This window comes from Lynx rufus, unplaced genomic scaffold (genome assembly GCF_022079265.1).
Source record: "Lynx rufus isolate CCGP_SWC_20201006 ecotype Redwood Valley unplaced genomic scaffold, mLynRuf1.p SCAF_6, whole genome shotgun sequence".
Lineage (NCBI taxonomy): Eukaryota > Metazoa > Chordata > Mammalia > Carnivora > Felidae > Lynx > Lynx rufus.
Window position 1 is genome coordinate 43,776,547 of NW_025814878.1, and position 19,615 is coordinate 43,796,161.

The 19,615-nt window shown below is 39.4% G+C and overlaps 1 long non-coding RNA gene across 1 annotated transcript in view; it reads left to right on the forward strand.

Annotated features, from left to right (window-relative positions):
* The first annotated feature begins 6,888 nt into the window (after positions 1 to 6,888).
* LOC124528248 (uncharacterized) overlaps positions 6,889 to 19,615 on the forward strand; it is a 56,642-nt gene continuing 43,915 nt past the window's right edge. Inside the window, exon 1 of the long non-coding RNA XR_006966131.1 lies at positions 6,889 to 7,057. This is a non-coding gene — a long non-coding RNA (uncharacterized LOC124528248). The remainder of the gene's footprint in view (positions 7,058 to 19,615) is intronic.

The window sequence follows — 19,615 nt, forward strand, 5'->3', positions numbered from 1 at the left end:
GGGCTTACTCCACAGTTTTGTCAAAAAAAAAAAAAAAAAAAAAAAAAAAAAAAAAAGAAAAAGAAAAAAAGAAAAAAAGAAAGAAAGAAAGAAAAAAAAAGAAAAAAAGAAAGAAAGATTACATCAGACTTGAAAAAGAGAAAAAAGCATCTCTAATGTGAGACAGGCTGTAAACATACAAAGGATTTGATCCTAGCTCTGGCAGATTTTACTCAAAATTGGTGGGAATGCTATGGGCTTCCTCTTTTTGATATTTAAGGGGGTTCTGCTGACTTTTCTTAGACGGTAGATGTCCTTAGGTGTTAGCTAATTTTATATATGGAATTTACTTAGGAATACCATGAGTTTGCATGCTCTGAAATTCAGGCTGAGCTTGGTTTGTAATGTATTCTGTATAATGTATTTACAATCTATTCCTGCCCCTACCTCCAGATCCCTACAACAGATTTGGGCCCAAAGAGTTGAAGTTGTGCCTAAAAGCTCTGACTTTCACCTTGTCTCCATACAGAATATGCAAGATCATACTTCCAGGCTGGATAGGCTTTAGATTGTTTCAAGCCTAAAATGGATCTTCGAAAATTTTCTAGTCTCATTTTTTGTTAGCAGAAAACCTGAAGTAAACACATACTCGTACAACAGCCTGTATCATTTTTTCCCCTATACTTCAGTACTTCTGCTTTTCAGCATGATTACTATTCTATTTTCAGTTCCCTTTGAAGACAGAGGCTTATCTTGGTTATCAATGTCTCTTTGATTTTTTAAAAAAATATTAATCCGATTGTGACACTTCTCTGCTTAAAACTATTACACTGGGTAAAAAAACGAATTCTCTCCATGGGTCTAAGGACCTCCATGATGTAGACTTTGCCTCATTGGAGGCTGTAGTCCCGGTCCCTTGCCCTCCATTCAGACAGGCCTCTTGCCCATTCTGCAAGTTCTTTCCCCTCTTAGGCTCTTCGTATATGCTGGTCCCTCAATCTGGAAGGCTCGTTTGCAGGGATGACTTCCTCTTATTTGAATGTTGTACCTTCAGCTATTGTAGTCCCCAACTATCTTATTTGACTAGATCCTTTTCTCTCTTCCAAAAGTCCCATCCCCATTTCTGTATTCAGGAATCATGTTTTTTCCTTAGAAATCCTTCCCATAGTTCAGTTATTTTCTTGTTTATTGTCTGCTCCACTTAGCCATGAGCTCTATGAGGTCAGGAACCACACGCCTGTGATATTCCTGGAGCTTAACAGAGCCCATGTACACGGTAGGTATTCAACAACTAGTCGTTGAATGAACACATGTGCCTGGGGGGTACATGATGATGAATTGCCATCTTCAGTGTGGCAGGATAGAAAGACAAAATTGAAAAGGTGGCTTGAGTCCAGATTATAGAAGCCCTCGATAGTATTCTGTAGTAGGGTCACCATCAATAAAGCGTTTTTGAGCAGGGGGCTAATGTCACCTGGCCTGTATTTTAGACAGACGGATTTGGCAAAAAAATATAGTAGGTTTGGCTGTAGTAGAAAAATAGCCTTGGGGAGATCAGCATCAAAGAGAGGACTGACGCTAAGGAGGGGTTTAGGTCCAGAGCGATACGGTCTAAACACTTTGATAAGCTAAAGCAGGTAGATGAGAGAAAACTCCTCCATGTGGCGGCTAATTCACTCAGAATACACGTTTTGGGTTGGTGGTTAGGGAAAATGGGGTAAAAAGTTATTGCCTGCCCCAACTCTCCATTGTGAGGGGTTACTTTCAAAGACACAGACTGGTGTAGTTCGGCATCATTTGGTACTTTTGTTTTACGTGGGGTCTTCTGGTCACGTGTGGGGTAAGAAAGTTGAACGGTTGTTTTGTTGTTGTTGTTGTTGTTGTCTTTCAGACCTTCTATATCTTCCAATTCAGAGCCATGTTAATTAGGATGCATTTGAGTTTGAAACGCTTTTTTATGGAGTATTGTGGGGGAAGACAGCCAGGCTGTGTCCCTTTGGGAAAAGTGGTCTCAGTTGGAGGAATAAGATTTTGAATTGGCCCAACAGCAGGGTTGGGCCCTGACTCTGTCTTGTACTAGCTGACTGCAATTGGACAACTCATTTAACCACTCAGAGCTCCATTTTCTGATCTGCAAAATGCAAATGAATCATGCCCTACCTCACAGTGAATGCTTTAAAACTAAAAGCTACTCTGCAAACCCCAGGCACTGGGATTCACAAACACTGTGCGTCACCATCTAGCTGCATGTCAACATTTTGACTTCTGTGTATCCAGAAATTAGTGGAAGGGGATATACAGATAAGAAGAGTAGAAGAGGAAGAAAAGGAGAAAGAAAACACATCAATCAAGCTAGTGTGTCCAGATAATGGGAGACCAGTAGTGCAGGGTTCATGGACTTCACACTTTCATTTACAAATAAAAACACCAGGAAAGTATCAGCATCAGTCACTCAGTTATCAAGTATTCCAATTTCTAAAACTTTTTTTTCTCCCCTGTACTGAATGTGTGAGGGTGTGGTGGGTAGGGAAGGAGGGAGAAGGTTTTCCTGTCATGCTGTCACTGCTATTGACAACACTATTATCACTGTAAGGCAGTGGTATCTGAACTCTGTTGGGTCAGGGACTCTTCGGAATGTCTGATGAGAGGGATAGACTCTGGAAGAATTCCCATGTACAGATTTATCTCCAATTTTGCTTATAAGCTGTCTAGAGAGGTGGCTATTCATGGACTCCAGGTTAAGAGACCTGGTCGTAAGATAGCAATTGAATTTTCTGTTATTATTTCAGTCTGTTTTCTGTTCTGTTTTGTTTTGTTTTAATTTAATTTTCAGGGGGATCAGGCCCCTGCTTCATAAGCAGTCATAGATGCATCATGTTAGGAACTTCCTCAGTCTTTAACTCTTTTAGTGCTTTCAGTAATCCTACTGGGTACTGGGGTTTGTTGTTGTTTATGTAACATTGGCTAAATGACCAAGCCAAATGTTTGGGATTGATCATGAGTGAACCTGGGGAAGTTGAGTATAGATTCTATCAGGAGACCATTAGCTACTTTATGCTTTTACCACAGAGCAAAATGTACCCTTTGGTCAAAGCTGCCCTTTTCTATCAGGAAAGATCCACAGAGAGGAAAGGAAGAAATATTATTCATAGAGTACTCTCACTTCTGGAGTATCTTACAACATGGCAGACCACCATTAAACCCAAGGAGTTTGTGTGTGTGTGTGTGTGTATTTTTTTAAAAATACAAAGAATTCTCCTACTCAGATATTCAAGTTGGAAAAACAGCAACAATGAAATGCCTACATTTTACTGAGATCAGACAAATTTATCCAAGATTTGCTTTTCTAAGTCATTAGAATTTCTATTCCTGACCTAGAAGAGATGCAAATATCTATATTTATTCTGGTACCTCTTACAATAATAGATGTTTAACTCCGATAACACCTATAATCAATTCCCAGGAAGCAAGCTGTTTCTAGAACATCAAAAAAGTGCACAGGTATTCTTTAAATAAGCTAAGTGTTGAAATGTTAAAATTGAGAGATTCCGTGTTTTTGATTAATGTTGAGATTTGAAGCAACTTTACAGAAGTGCATATAAATGAAAAGTCAGATTTATTTGGGTAAGATCAAAGCATTTATCCATAAAGTCCTCTGAGATGCTCAGAGTAAAGGCACTACAGAGGCATAAAATATCATTATTATGATTATCATCATCATTAATAGCTAGCCTAGTACTTAATGATTTTCTTCAAGTTGCTTTATTGGTATTATTGGCATTAAGTTTTCGGTCTTGGTTGCAATTAGGGCGTTACAAACTGCTGATTTGTGTTAACTCTGGGAATAAGAAGAAAACAAACCAACCCAGTACCACCAAGCCAGAAAACCCTCAAGAGGAGCAAGTTTTTCATGCCTCAAGGATACTTTCATATTTATTTCTAAATATACCATTTCCTATAAATTAACATCCCAGAAAGGAAAGTTGGTCATATCAGAGAAAAACAGAAATTATGCTAGATCTCATAAGGCAAGATAACTCTAGGTAGTTATGGGTAATGACCATAGTCCAGGCTGCATTAAATTTGAATTTCAGTGAATCGTTTCAATAGAAATGACATTATCTTGTTCAAAGTCAGAAAACCCAGTAACTCTGAAATTGGTTTTTTGGAATGGGTCCACATGGTTAGTTAATGTGATTTGATACTATCTGGGTGGTGTTCTGGATAGCTGACTTGCTTTTTCTGCAAAGGAAAACCAGATTCCAAATACTCACATAGTTCTTTCACTGCATATTGATATTTTGTTCTACTTTCAGTCCTTTGTGGATTGAAACGACAGGGACATTTTGAATGATGACATGTTTAGATAAAGTGATAGTTTCCTTAAAGAATGATTACACCACCAACTGAAACATCCAAGTTGGAAACAAAAAGGAAATGTTCAGCAATATAAAACCCCTAAGGAATATGACTTTTAAAGGAAAATTTTTAGTCACAAAAAAAAAAAAGGGAGAGAAAGAAATTCTATTAGTTACAAACTGATTTAAAAAAAAAACTATTACAAGAAGAACAAAATAATTACAGAAAATGTTACACATGTTACAATGAGCTCTCTTGTTATCAGGTCTTGGATGGATGCTTTTACTACTTAGAAACTGAATTACAAGTCTTGGCAACTGGAAACCACTAGGGGAAAAAAGAAAACAAAACTCTTGACAAGTGGAGAGTGTTGATAAACTAAAATTTCAGATGAAACATTATTTTGAAGAGTCTGGGTGGCTCAGTGGGTTAAGCCTCCAATTCTTGGTTTTGGCTCAGGTCATGATCTCATGGTTTAATGGTTCAAGCCTTGCATCAGGATCTACACTGACACTGCAGGGTCTACTTAGGACTCTCTCTCTCTTCCTCTCTCTGCTCCTCCCACTCTCTCTCTCTCTCTCTCTCAAAATAAATAAATAAACTTAAAGAATAAAAAAAAAATAAGCAACATTTTAAGGGGGAAAACATCTTTAATTAAATTATTTGATAAAAACTTAAAAATCAACCAACCTCCTACCCCCAAACTCTATCTTGGAAAATAAAGCCAGTTTAATCAAGAGTTGCTCTGATAATTGAAATGTCCAAAAATATAAGGATCATTATTTTAAAGATGAATTTAATGTTCAAGACAGTAGATCTATAAAAGTATTTTTTTTCCAAATTGGAATATTGTGTTTTATTCAGTGTGTACAAATTCTATGAGAACTTTTTTTTTTCATTTTGTATTTTCACTTCACTGAATTAAACAACGTACATGTATTGTGGGCCAGATAACCTAAACACTGCTGTATAGATTCAGGGTCTCCATTTGGGTTCCTAGTGTCAATGCTGAAGGATCATCTAAGGACTTAATATTTAATTCTTTTTAAAAAAATTTTTTTAATGTTTATTTATTTTTGAGACAGAGACAGAGCATGAGCGGAGGAGGGTAGAGAGAGAGAGGGAGACACAGAATCCAAAGCAGGCTCCAGGCTCTGAGCTGTCAGCACAGAGCCCGATGTGGGGCTTGAACTCACGAGCTGTGAGATCATGACCTGAGCTGAAGTTGGATGCCCAACCGACTGAGCCACCCAGGTGCCCCAATATTTAATTCTTAATGTTCTTTGTCCAGTCTAATGTCAAAACAGCATTGTGTCAAAGTAGTCATTAAGATGAATTTCATTTGCTAGTTTTTTTTAAGTAATCTTTTAAAATTATTTTTTATTTATTTTGAGAGAGAGAGAGAGAGTATGAGCAGGGGAGGGGCAGAGAGAGAGGGAGAGAGAATCCCAGGCAGGCTCTGCACCATTAGCACAGAGCCTGACGTGGGGCTCGAACCCACAAACCCTGAGATAATGACCTGAGCCAAAAGCAAGAGTTGGGTACTTAAACCGACTGACCCACCAAGACATCCCTCTTTATTATTATTATTATTATTGTTATTATTTTTAAATGTTTATTTATTTTTGAGAGAGACAGAGACAGAATGCGAGTGGGTTGGGGCAGAGAGAGAGGGAGGCACAGAATCCAAAGCAGGCTCCAGGCTCCGAGCTGTCAGCACAGAGCCTCGTGGGGGGCTTGAACCCACAAGCTGTGAGATCGTGACCTGAGCCGAAGTCCGACACTCAACCGACTGAGCCACCCAGGCGCCCCAAGACATCCCTCTTTTGCCAACTATGGCATTCTGCCATAATGACAGAAATGTTCTTAAATTAGTCAAGAAATTGAGATTTTGATTGGACACCATAAAAGTGAAATTGAGCACTCATTGTTACAGAGTAATGAAGAAAATAATAGGAGGTGACTTATTACATAAATAAACTCTTTCGGCTATGTGGAGGCAAAATGATATCATGGAATGCCAGGCAAAAGATGGTTTTACCATAACTGATTAGAGAGAAGGAATGGGAGTTTCGGGCCTTCCCTTGGCAAATAGGACAGACGTTCAAGTGAAAAGAGCAGCAGAGGCAGTCAGCGCCGTATTCACGAGGTTCAGACTGTGAGGAAACGTCCCCTGCGGATCTTTCTTGCTTGTGTTTGACAAGGAAACTTGGAAAAGTTCAGTAGCAATAAATGCAGGAGCAAATGTAAGTGCAAGATTGAAAACTTCATTGATATTATTTCCTCTACTTATTTTATTTTGGCATTCCCTGTTGAATTTTGTTGATAATGGATTAAGGGTAAAGGTAAGTTCACCATCAAAATTTTCCCTTTTGAAGGTGACTATGCAATACTGAAGCTTGAGGAAGACCGATGGGAGTTCAACCTAAATTAGACTCGCTCGGGAACAAACTGTCAAAGTTGTCTGAAGTAAGTAAGCAACCTGGATCCCAGCCCCTTCCTTTCCTTCCTTCATTCCTTTGTTCTTGGCTTCCTCATTCCCCCTCCCTACTTCCCTCCCTTCTTCCCTCTCTCTCCATCTTCCTCTCTCCTCCTGTCTTTTCTTTCTCGCTTTCCCACTCTTTTGTCCTGAAGCGGAGAAGAGCAAGCTAACACCCAGTTGTAAGTTCTGGATAATCAAGATGTTATTCCTCAAACGGAGAGAATTTCTAACACAAAGGTAAACGTTCTTTGTCTTTTTCTTTGGGTGTTTAAGTATTAAAAATGATTTGAGTTTCAGGGCATATGGGCCACTTTGGTTTTTTGTTTGTTTGTTTGTTTGTTTTTCCTACTGGTTTACTCAGATTCTGCTCATGTAAAGACTCAGAGAGTTGATATAAAATTAGAATTCATTGCTCTTCAGGGGCGCCTGGGTGGCTCAGTCGGTTGGGGCATCCGACTTTGGCTCAGGTCATGATCTCGTGGTCCGTGAGTTCGGGCCTCACGTCGGGTTCTGTGCTGACAGTTCCGAGCCTGGAACCTGCTTCAGATTCTGTGTCTCCCTCTCTCTCTTCCCCTCCCCTACTCTCTCTCTCTCTCTTTCAAAAATAAATAAACATTAACGAAAAATAATAAAAAATTAAGTTCAGTTCAGCAAATAATATTTGGGAACAAATACCCCGTGCACAAGACACTACCCTAAGTCCTGGGGGTAAAAAGATAAGTTGGATGTTACCTCCGTGCTGGGGGACTTAGAGTCCTGTGTGGAACACTAGCAGGGAAACGAGAAGGCAAAAGTATTTTCCAAACTTTCAAACATACATTTGTACATTTTGGGCTAATTTACTATTGTTTTTTTTTGCTACTTTTCATAAAAGCTTTCTGGCATTTTTTTGTACCTAGAGTTTTGAGCTTATGAAAGAGATATTTCTAATTTTCTGATTTCACAATGCAAGAGGAGAGGCATCATTATTATGCATATTTTTTTTTTTTTTGCAAGATGAAAATATCCTCAGGCTAGGACTAGTGGATAATAGCGAAAGTAAAATAAGTAAAAAGGGAAACACTGGTGAAAGAGGGCTGAACCTCACATAGACACATTAGCGAGTGCTGAATGACAAATGATAACAGTGTTGGGTCGGTTTCAGTGACAGTGGCAGGGGGTCGAAATGAGAAGCCCAGATAGCCATGGGTGGTGTGGGTCATTAAGGAGATTTTCCTGGAGCTTTTTTAAATCTTTGCATTAAAAATAAATACATAAACCCAAATAGTGCAGATTTAAGAGAGAGAGAGAGAGAGAGAGAAACTATAAACCTTAAAATTACATGGTCCTTAATTACTTTGCTTTGGTTTAAAAAAACGCTCAATATTAGTGGAAGGAGGACTATTTAAGTCATGCTTAAGAAAACAGGACACATGACTTAGGAAAACAGCTAGCTATTCGGAGCCAAAAAACAAACAAAACAAACGAACAATCAAAAAAATTACCTTCCTGAGATGTCTCCTTATGCAATAACATGTGAATAAGGGCAAGAATATTTGGGACGTGGGTGGTAGAATGATGGTGGTGAGCCAAGAATGTCCTCTTTAGACCTGAGTTCATAAAGTATGTCTTGATGAATGCTGTCACGTATCAAGTATCATGGGGAAGAAGTCTGTGATCAAATAAGTTTGAAGGACATTGGAATAAATAAAGCTAAACAGACTTGTTTACTGTAGGATTTACTTGAGCCTTTAATATGCTCATGTGCCCTGTAACCGGTCAGGAGGGGGCTATGGTACCAACGTCCCCAAATGCATTCAACTATGGAATACTTTTAAAAGGGCTCACAGGGGAAAGAGGACCCTGGGACAGTTTTAGAAAATTCTATGTTACTATTGAGCATGTGGAAAACCGATTTACTGCCCTTCATTTTAAGAGAAAAGAAATGAAGGCAAATTAATTAGCTACTGCGTCTAACATGGAGTTAGGTATGTTATCATGATAGGTACTGTCTCATTTATTGTGATCTTTGTAATGTGTTATTACTCTTCCTCTGCAGTGTACCCTGCCCCCCTTCCCAATTGGTAGATTAGGAAACTGAGGAACCGAGAGGATAAATATAGGGTCCCTGTAAACTGATGAGATTTAAGCAGGGATTAGAATTTACAGTGTTTTTTTTTTTAAGTTTGAATTTTGGAAAACGTGAATTACAACTGAAATGAGTTAAATAAGAAACAGATTGAATCACAGGGTCGATTCGGGATTGCTGAATTCAAGGGGCATCTACATGGGAAGGTCTAGCCTCACAGGTGATAGAGAAGATGTGGCCCCTTCTTAGGGACTGAAAATTTGGTGGCAGAGGCAGACCCATGAACAAGTAATTTCCAATGCAATACGGTAGGTGATTAAAAGGGGAACACACATCTCTTTGCCTTTGTTCATGGTATTATCTCTCCTCGAAGTACAGTAAACCAGAGCTCTCATCACACCCTTTCACACACATATCAGAGGTTGTAAGATTGAATTCCAATGCGTGTTCCCCGGGGAACATTTTCTAAGCACCTTCCTCCTTCCTACTTTGAATTCATTGTTCTTGTCACTGCGTTCCCATAGCACTTTTCCTTTCCTCCATCAAAGTGTGATTTGGGGTGTATTTGTCTGTTTATCTTCCTTGTAGATTGGGAGCTCGTTGAGGGATGATGTTGTCTTAGACATTCTTATAACCACCACTATCCCAAACAGTGCTTTGCTTGAATATAGCAGGCCCTCAACAAATGTGTTTGTTCATTACTTGGTTGTTTTTGAAGTAGCTTTTTCAAGTTAAGTTTTACCATTGTATAAAAATCATTAATCACCTAAACTATAGCATCAAGAAAATTTTTACAGGCAAAAAAGGATAGAATGTTCTTCCTATATAATTTAATTTATTATTTTATTTTGTATTATTATTATTATTATTTTTTTTACCTCCCTCTGTTTTCTCGTTAAGTCATAGAATATGAGGACAAGTAAGAAGAAATGGGGCATGGACTATCGAGCTCGTTACAAAACCCACAAGAATTCTCATGAACTAATAGTCCAGTTTGATTGCCAGGCAATTTTAGCAATTACAGAGAGAAAACGTAGACTAAAAGGAAGTCCCTTGCAGCATCTTTAGGACCAGTCCCTTTTGAAATCTTGAGTTGTAGACAAGTCCCAGGGAAAAATAAGATCTATTTTAATCAGTAATAATTAAATCAGCAAGAATAAAAACATTTGTTTCAGTCAAATCTTGTCCAGACTTTATGGATTTTGCAAGAGATTTAAACGTGTGAAAGGACCTTTTTTTAATCTGTTTATCATTTGAGATTAGTTGATTATTTAAAGGGGAAAAAAAGAGTTGAAGTGGGGAATTCTAACAATAATACACATGACTCTTACCTACTTAGGGTGATGGGAAGCCTATTTATTTGGGGTTCATACATGATCAAACCTACCAAATACAAAACAAGTTTAAAAATGTAAACGTGTAGCCTCATGGTTTTAGCCGTTCAAAATAGGGGGTATAAACAAGTAGATGTCTCAGGGAAAGTACAGGAATAAATACACAACCAATTTTCTTTCAAAGAAAACATTTAGGGACTGGAAAGGTTTGTCAAACCTGTAACCATTTTGGATTTACTCAAGCCAGATTTTAAGTCGAGATAATCTCTGAGAGAATTAGTTAGAGCAGGAGTGAGCACATTTTTTCTGGGAAGAGTCAGCCAGTAGACCCAGGCTTTGTCGATACCACGATCTTTATAGCAAACTATTTAAGTCTGCCATTGCACGGCAAAAACAGCCATAGATCATGCGTAAATGAATGCACTTGGCTGTATGCAATAAAACTTTATTTACCAGAGCAGGCAGTGGGCCTGATCCAAAGCACCGATACTGCTATGCATCAAGATTCCTTGTGGGAAGTTACTGAATGTAGGGGTAGACATCTATGGTTCTGGATGCCCAGAACAGCAGTCTCCTTCTTCAGAGAAATGCTCACTGCGCACTCACACCATGAGGGAGGAGCTTGGGCTTGTATTCTCTCGTTTGATTGAGAGTCTTCTTTTCCCGAGTCAACTCTTTTCTTTCATTGAGTCAATAAATTTGTACTTGGCCTATGCTGATGGGAGCTGTATTTCTGTTTCTTGCTGCTATAAGGGTCTTGTCCACCCAGGTGAGTAGGCACCAACTTCTGGAGCCGGAGATGAGGCTGGAAAGAGCGGGGTGGATAGCAGTTACTTCTTGGGTTAGCTGCACTCCAAGGTGAAGCCCTCAGACATCTTTCTGGGGGAGGTTTCCTGAGGTTGCACAGCTGGTTAAAGCAGGGATTCTCCCCTAGAGAGGTGACCGTAGACAAGGAATCATCTGTCCCTTGTAGACTCCTCCGAAGAGCTTTCCAGGTAATGCCACTCTCGGGGAGCTATCTGGCATGCTTGCCCAATGTATAGACCACAGGTTGTAAACTTGATCACTTCTCCATGCTGTGCTGGAATTTACACTGGCTTGGCTAGTCTCCAAGTGTCATAAACATTCTAATCCCTCTGGAAAGCTTTTGTAAAGAAGAATATTTTGCTTCTCATAGTAATCATTGGTCCTCTTGCACAATCCTGAGCAGCACGGTCTTTGGGAAAATTTCAGCAAAAATGAGCAGGGACCACCTCAGAAGGGCCTGTTTCCTCCTGCCACTCGAATCATGGTCTGCTCCTACCTGCTGTGAGTCCTTCCCATCCTCTCTCCTCTGGCAGGTGTATTTCTATTTAAGGTGAAGCTTTGAGTAATTGCAACTGCTCCGTGATTTCAGGGGAAGACTGTGCCTGCCTTATGATGAGGTGGACCCCCAAATAGGATCTTCTTGGTCAACATTCACCCATTCCTAAGTGCACACAGCTCAGCACACTGTGTGTTTATTGAAACGACTCTGTGGTTTGTCAAACTGCAGTTAAGTTGATGTTAACTATTTTACTGGGCACTCCCACTGAAAACAAAAACTGTGGGCTGATGGTACAGCAGCAAGTGACTAATACCCATCCATCATGAGGGTAACTAAAGGCAAGTCAAAATACAAGCTGGAAAGAGCTCTAATTATTTGTAGGTCTTCCTGTATGATTATTCAAACGTGTTCCAGTTAATGAGATCTGTCCATGCCAATTGGGTTAGTGGTTAAAATAATAAAAAGTTGACCGATCTGCTTCATTGAACCTGAATATGAATTGTGCCAGGCAATAATAGATGGTGATTGGCTAGGTGACGTCCAGTGTGAGTGTTAAGATAAGCTTTTTATTTGATCCTTCCAACAATCCTTTGAGGCAGATACGGACCCCATTTTGCACTGAGGAAAACGAAGCCTTATTGAAAGGTCAGATCACAAGTTCTTGGTCGTACCAGTGACGAAGGATACAGCTGGAACCAAACTCTGTGGAAGGACCAGAAGCAATCCTTATTACCTGACAAGAATAGAGGGATCCTCAACTTACTGACCTTTTTGGTGGGGACCAGGGTTATTCTGTCCTCATGAATTTTACATCTTTGCTGAATGCACTCGCAAATACACAATACAGACTGAGAATCCTAATCAATGTTTTATCCTCTAGAGCAGCAGATATTAATCAGGGGCAATTTCCTACACCTCGTCCATCTCAGGGACATTTGGAAATGCCTGGAGACATTTCTGGTTGTCACTGCAGGGTGGGAGCTGCTACTGGCATCTTGTGGATAGAGGCCAGGGTGGCTGGTTGCTGCTAAACATCCTACAATGCACAGGACGGTCTTCTCTCAACGAAGAATTAGCTTCCTCAAGTGTCAATAGCACTAGTTTGAGAAACTCTAGTCTAGATGCTCTGGAAACTAATAATAAACCCCTGCAGATATTGAGAATTTAGACAAGCAGTGCTATACATCTCATCTTCGCAGAGAATTTTGTCGTATCTCCAGCAGCTCTCACTTAGCCTCTTTAGTATGTCTTCAGCAGGGCTGGTCTGGGATGTCACTGAATATTATAGAACAGGTAGACTGATATTCAAGTGGTGACCCAATGTTTCAGAGAAGAGAACTTTGGCACCTATGTTCTTTGTTTCTTATTCCACGTCCCTTGTCAGCCATGTTCTTTTTTTTTTTTCATCCCTAAACTGAACACTTTTTCCAAAAGATGGCAACTTCTAAAACTATGCCTCTTCTTTTGAAACACAGCATTTGATTTTTTAAGTGTTCCGTGTAGCCTGCGTTCCAAACACAGGACTTTTCACATTTGTTTCCCATCATTTTTGACAATTAGGCTCCCTTATTTCGATAAACATCTCACTCTTAAAGAGTAGCTCTTAAGTACCATTTCCCATGAACATGCATTTCACATTTTTCTTTGCAAAATGTTTTTCCAAATGTTTAACTCTGTGGGCAAACCTACAGGGTAGACAAAAAACAAAAAAAATTTAAAAAGATTTTTTGAGAATTGAAAGGCTTCTCTAAGGTCTTACTGCTAATTCTTTAGTTTCCACATTAAGGAAAGCTCTGAAAATAGTCCTGACTTAACACTGGGGAAACAGCTTCCCTTCACTGCAGGCTAATAACATTCTTGTTAGTAATTATCCAGGCAATAGAATATTCTAAACTATTCCTACACAAACTTGAGTTTGATAGCCTTCCACTATATTAACAGTTTCAGAAATTAAAGAAAAAATAAGAAAAAAGTTAAAATAATTAACTATAAATTTTATTAGAAACAAGTAAACGATGACTGGGGTACCGTTCCCTTTAGCTACTGATAAATTTAATTAAACAACATAATTTCTGAGTCCTGGAAAAATGTGGAAATGGCTGGCTATTTTAATTGTGTTTTAAAGGTCATGTCTGGGATGGCCCCTAGAGAGTATGAAATTACCATTTTAGGGGCACTCCAACATTGGTGTTTGAGAGACTGCTTCTAAAGCAGAAGGGAATTGGTTTACCAAGAGACAAATACCATTGATCCACATGCAGACAATGCAGTCTAACCACCTCATCCTAACATCACCAAGATCAGACGAAATCAGACCTCGAGTCTTTCCCCTTCCTAGGTCTTCACTGTCCCCATCTTAGAGGTGACATTTTATTTATATTCCTTTCCAAAAGAAAGGAATTCCAGCATTCGAAATATTATGTTAACTTGATCTCATTATGAATGTGCACACAGAACAATACTTGCCTAGGGCCTTGCCCCGCCCCGAGTTGGCCCTGACAATAACAAACGAAGGAAATGCCTTTAAGCTTTTAAGTTTAGGAGATTGGTTTAGACTGAGTGATAATCTTTGGCCCCATTGCCCTGACAGCTGAGAAACAAGGGTCCTATATTTACGTTGGTTTCCTCGCTAAATCAAGGTTGTAGGTACATGTGTAAGGGTGTGTGTGTCTATGCAATGTACAATAACTATGTGGCTTACCCCCTCCTCCCCTGTCCCTTCTCCTCCCCCTCCTCCCCTGTCCCTTCTCCTCCCCTGACCCTTCTCCTCCCCCTCCTCCCCTGTCCCTTCTCCTCCCCTGACCCTTCTCCTCCCCCTCCTCCCCTGTCCCTTCTCCTCCCCCACCCTTCCTCCTTCTCTCCCTTCTCCTCCTCCCCTTCCTCCTTCTTCTTCCCTTCCTCCTCCCCCTCCTCATTCCACTTCTCCTCTTCTTCTTTCCCCTTGTTTTTGCTCTTGTTCACGTTCCTCATCCTCTTCCTCTTCTTCTTCTTCCGTTCATCGGCAACCAAAATGAGATTTCAAGATAGATCTAATCCTTACCTCCAACACAGTGTGAATTTTATGAAGAGGTATTTTATAGTCTGGATTTCTTGGTTTGTGATTTTATTGGCTTGAACAGCAGGCTGCTCCTCCCTGGAGAAATTAAGTCTTCAGACTTCTGGTTGGCAAAGTCTTTGAGTCCCTCTGCTGTGCTCCCCTTGGGGGATGGAAACGTCTCAGGTTGGTCTACAATGACTTCTCTCACTGAGCAATGTACTACTGTTCCAGGGGAAACTGCCAATTGGCAACCAGACATGAGTGGTCTGGACAATTAGCAGGCTTCTGTTCAGTCCTTGGTCTTATTGACTGCAAAGCAAGCATGTCACTTGGATGAGATAGGAATTCAGGCATGGGAAGTAACTGGCCAGGATCCAGTGACAACACCAAAGGTGGCTGGGGGCAGTGTTTTCGTTCCCTACCCCAATCTCCATAACATACCCTCCAAACATACCAAATGCTTAACAATCTAAATCAAAACATTTGCATGCAAAAACAGTGAACTTGTTCTGCATGCAAATTCACGACAAACATGTAGTCCTCCTCTTCCAAAATGGATTTTTGCCCGTAAGCCCTTTTTATATAGTAATTCTGAAGCCACTCAGGACAATAGCTGAGAAGGGAATATCTTCCAGATTAAAAAAGGAAAAAGAATTGTGGTTGTTAAGCTTGTTCACTGGTATCTCCTTAGTCATATTCAGCCTCCTTAGATCATGTAGCTCCTGAACAAAAGTGTTTCCAAGCACAAAAAAATCTACAGAAGTCTTACAGTTTTGAGGGTTATAAGAAGCTGAGCAAACACTCTGACTAGAGGCGTCTTGGATAACTAGAAGAGACATTCAGGATTAAACTAGATTATTAACAGATGGTTGGTGAGCATGTAGAAAAAGAAGCCGTGATTGTTCAGAAATTCCATGGGTTCATTGAAAACAAATCATACCAAAGAAATACCATTTCCTATTTAAATGAGCTTTGTGGAGTGGTAGATAGAAAAAAATGCTACAGGTACAGTGTTTTGTTTCAGTAGGACATTTGATAGAGTTTGCATTGAGGTGGTTATTGTATAATTAAACAATCATTGGATTGTCAGAAAACTGATGCAACTCTCCTATTTATCAGCTCTATAAACTTTCATGAGTCACATAGCTTTTCTGAAGCTACATTTCTTCATCTCTAAAATAAGTATATTTATGTACGTATTTTCAATCTCATTCCAAAATTACTAGTTTCTTGAGAACAAAGTTAAGAACCATGGCTTGGGAAAAAAAAAAAAAAGAACTATGACTTGGATGAAACTCTGTTTAGATAGATTCATGGTAAGATTAAAAAAAATTGGGCTTATGTCAATTATACCTCAATTAAAAAATTATAATAATTAGGCTTAAAGACTGTTGGTCAATAGATCAATGTCAACTTTGTATAAAGGTCCTACTAGATGCCCCACACAACTCTAAATTCTACCCTTCTCCACATATTATCAATACATGTTGTGGAAATATAGAAGTGATAATTCTAAATGCTTTACATAAGTATGGGAAGATAGTTTCCAATTATAGAATCAAATCATCAAAATATTTTACATCTGTAAAACTAAGCTAAAACACAATACCAGGTTTATTGTGCGTAAACATATTATTATGCACAGACATGATCATAAAAATATAAATTATCAGTAACATTATTACAAGATGGGAGGTGACTATAATAACAGTTCAAGAAAAAAACACGGAGGAATTTAATTGACTATAAGCCAAATGAGAGAAAAACTCAGACGATTTTTGGCGTTCCTTTCTTCCTCCACTTGTGCAAATATTTCACTTATTTTAATTAAACAAACACTCACTGAATTTTCTCAGTCCCTGACCTTGCAGGACTCACACTTAGTTGGGAGGAATTATGCTACAATGCTATCCATGTTGTAATCAAGATATGCAAAATGGACTATTAGAGCTGAGAAAAGGACATGAGTGAGACTTTTTGCAGATGGATATATGTATGTTTGGGTGTAAATGTACCTATGTAGGTCAATGGAAGCTATAGAGGCAGGTTATGCTGAGTTGGGTCGTGAGGAATTAATTGGAGTTATCTAGTTGGACAACATGGGGAAAGACATCTCAGATAAAGGAAGTAATGGCATGAAAGTTAGAGTATTTAAAGTTTTATATGGTCAAAGCACAGATTTGTGTGCTGTCTCTAAGGCAGGTTCCAAAAAGCTTTTAATATAACAAAATGTTTGAACTTCATCTTGTAGGTGATGAGGAAATCATCACAGATTTTTAACTGGTGGCATCACTGGATTTATGTTTGATAAAAACAACTGTACAGGCTCAGTGCTGCACTGACTGAAGTAGGGAAACACGTCGAGAAGTAGGTTAGTCGAGAGTCTTTCTTTGGTTGCAAGGCATAGAAATCGAACTTGATCTAGTTTGAACATAATGGAGAACTGATTGGATTCTATACCCAAGGGTAGATGTAAACTGGCCTTAACAATGACTCTATAAGAATCAGTGCCCTGAGTATCGGTTGAATGTTCCATCTCTTGGTTTTATTTCTATTTATGTTAGCTTCCTTTTCTCAGAACATTCTTTATTCAGCTTAATCTGTGAGTATAGATAGCTGTCTTGCCAGAGAGTTTCAAAAATCTTGTGTAAGGTCTCTGTGGGTTGGGTTTGGGTCATGTGCTCACCCGTGGAAAAATCAGTGAGGCCACAGGTTGGGATGCTGACAGTTTTGGGGCTCACCTGCCTATCCAATACCTAGTTTCAACTTCTTTTTTGATGACAGAACCCTGAGTCTGTTAGGGGTGTAGTGAGCCCAAAATCACGCAACTGATCATTAGTTTAAGCCAAGCATTACAATCTCATTCTGTGTTTTTTTCTTTTTTCTTTTTGCCACTGGAGATATTCTTAAAGCCTACTCCATTCCAATGAGATTCCTGTACGGTAAGAGTTTCTAAAAACCTATTGGCTCTCTTGATGAAAGGGATTGGGCAGGATAGGGATCCATTTTCCTTCTGCTTTTCTTCTTGCCCTTAGAATAGATATGCTTTGAGCCGTAGTAGCCAACTAGTGACCACGAATTGCAATGTATGTGGAAATGTCAGGGGAATTGCAAAGACTATAGTTCTTAATTTTTTGAGGCACCGTTACTAATGTGAGCAACCGCCTACCTCCAGCATTCTTATTATGTGAGAAAAACAAACTCTATTTGCTGAAGCTACTATTAAACAGTTTTGGTTCCTTGCAGCCAGATACCTTTCTACGTGTTACGCAGTCCTTCTAGTCAAATACTGTGGCCATGGAGGTAAGGTCAAGCAAGAAATTGGCAGCAACTCTTCAGAACACGTATACAACAGCACGGGACCCATTTACTCCAATGGAGAAAGGGAGTGTATCATGGAAAAGTCGCCATGGGAATCACTGCAAGTGGGGCAGAAGCCCCAATCTGAATTTGCTACAAGGATATTTGGAAGAATGGCTGCCTTAACTCAGCCATAGGATCTGGACAAGGACAGAGGAAATGGGGTTGGAGAGAAAAGGGAGTTTCTGAGAGGCGTGCACAAGGGAAAATCAAAGGGACTTATTGCAGTGTAGATGTCTAGTGGGTTAGCATTAAAGGACACATGTAAGTAGAGGACAGCGGTGACTAAAAGCCATAAACAGGTGACATTTTCATCAGCTGTGATAGATGCAAAGTATCAAATTCAAAGACTGTTAAACAACCTGCCATCTCTCTCTTTCTTTCATTGTTATCTGTCATCTAGCTAGCTAGATATCAAGTTACTTATCTCTCCACCAAATCTCACTTTTAACAAGAGAGAAGTCATTCACAAAGAAGTGTACATTATTGCAAGAAAAGATAAGTGCAAGATAAATAAAAATTGAAGCAAAGGGAAAGTGAACACAGAACAAATACAAGGAACTGTGCACAAAATGTGCCTGACATGAGGTCCTCTACACATGCTTGGGTAGACCAGTAGGAGTAGTTGAATAAGGTATGGTGAGGAGGGATTCGTAAATAATGACTTATGTATTCTATCAGCTAGCTACGATAAGAATCACTTATGATGGACATAATATCCATGTAGTCAAAGTAGACTAGATATCTAGAAGAAGCACCACTATTCCTTATATGTAGCCAGGGGGTTTCTCCCAGGCCTCCCCAGAATGGCTTTCATGCAAATATACTTACTGTAAATCTGGAGACAGATTTTATAGAAGTGTTTATTAGAATATTTCTCAGTATGGGATGATGGCCCAGTATCAAGTACAGTTCAATATAAGCTGACCTTTGGGTTTGGAGCCAGGTAGGCCAACAGTTCTATGCTACTCTATGATGGTCAAGTATGTCTGAGAAGCTATGTTCAGTTGTGGGACATACTTTATCAAAGAAAATTATCATTTACAAAGCACCCTGTGCATACTATATTTTTTATAGATGCTTGCGGAATTAATAAATGTTTGAATGAACGTTTGTAGGGACAGGGTTATATTTCACTCGTGTAAGAGAGGCTGTTATTTATTTATTTTTTTCCCTCTCCATGCAATTGTATGTCAGTTGTATACCTTTAGGGTTAAACTGTCAGTTCCACGTGAACAGGAATTTTGTCTTGTTTGTCTTTGTAGCCCCAATCACGTCCGGTATAGGAAGGCAGTCAGATAATAGTTTGTTGAAGAAATAAATGACTGAGTAAGCACACCGCAGATTCACACACAGAACTGTGTATGTGAGAGACTGATCTATCATTTTATCTCAGGATAGTTTCATCTCAGGGTAAGGCAGAAATGTAAAATAATCCTAAAGTTTTGAGGCAAGGTATTTGTCATGGAAAAACCACCGGGAAGAAATGTTTAAAGGGCATTTGTGTTTATTCTTGTGGCATAGAGAACTCCCTTCTCTCTTGTGCAGTAAACAGGGCTCAGCAGCCTATATTCTTTCACTGCCTTTCATACTGTTAGGGCAGCTGCATTGTTGAACTCCAACAAGCTGTCTGCTTGCGTACTGGGGTAGAGGATGTTTATTTGGCGCCGGTGTTAGAGGGGAAGGCGCA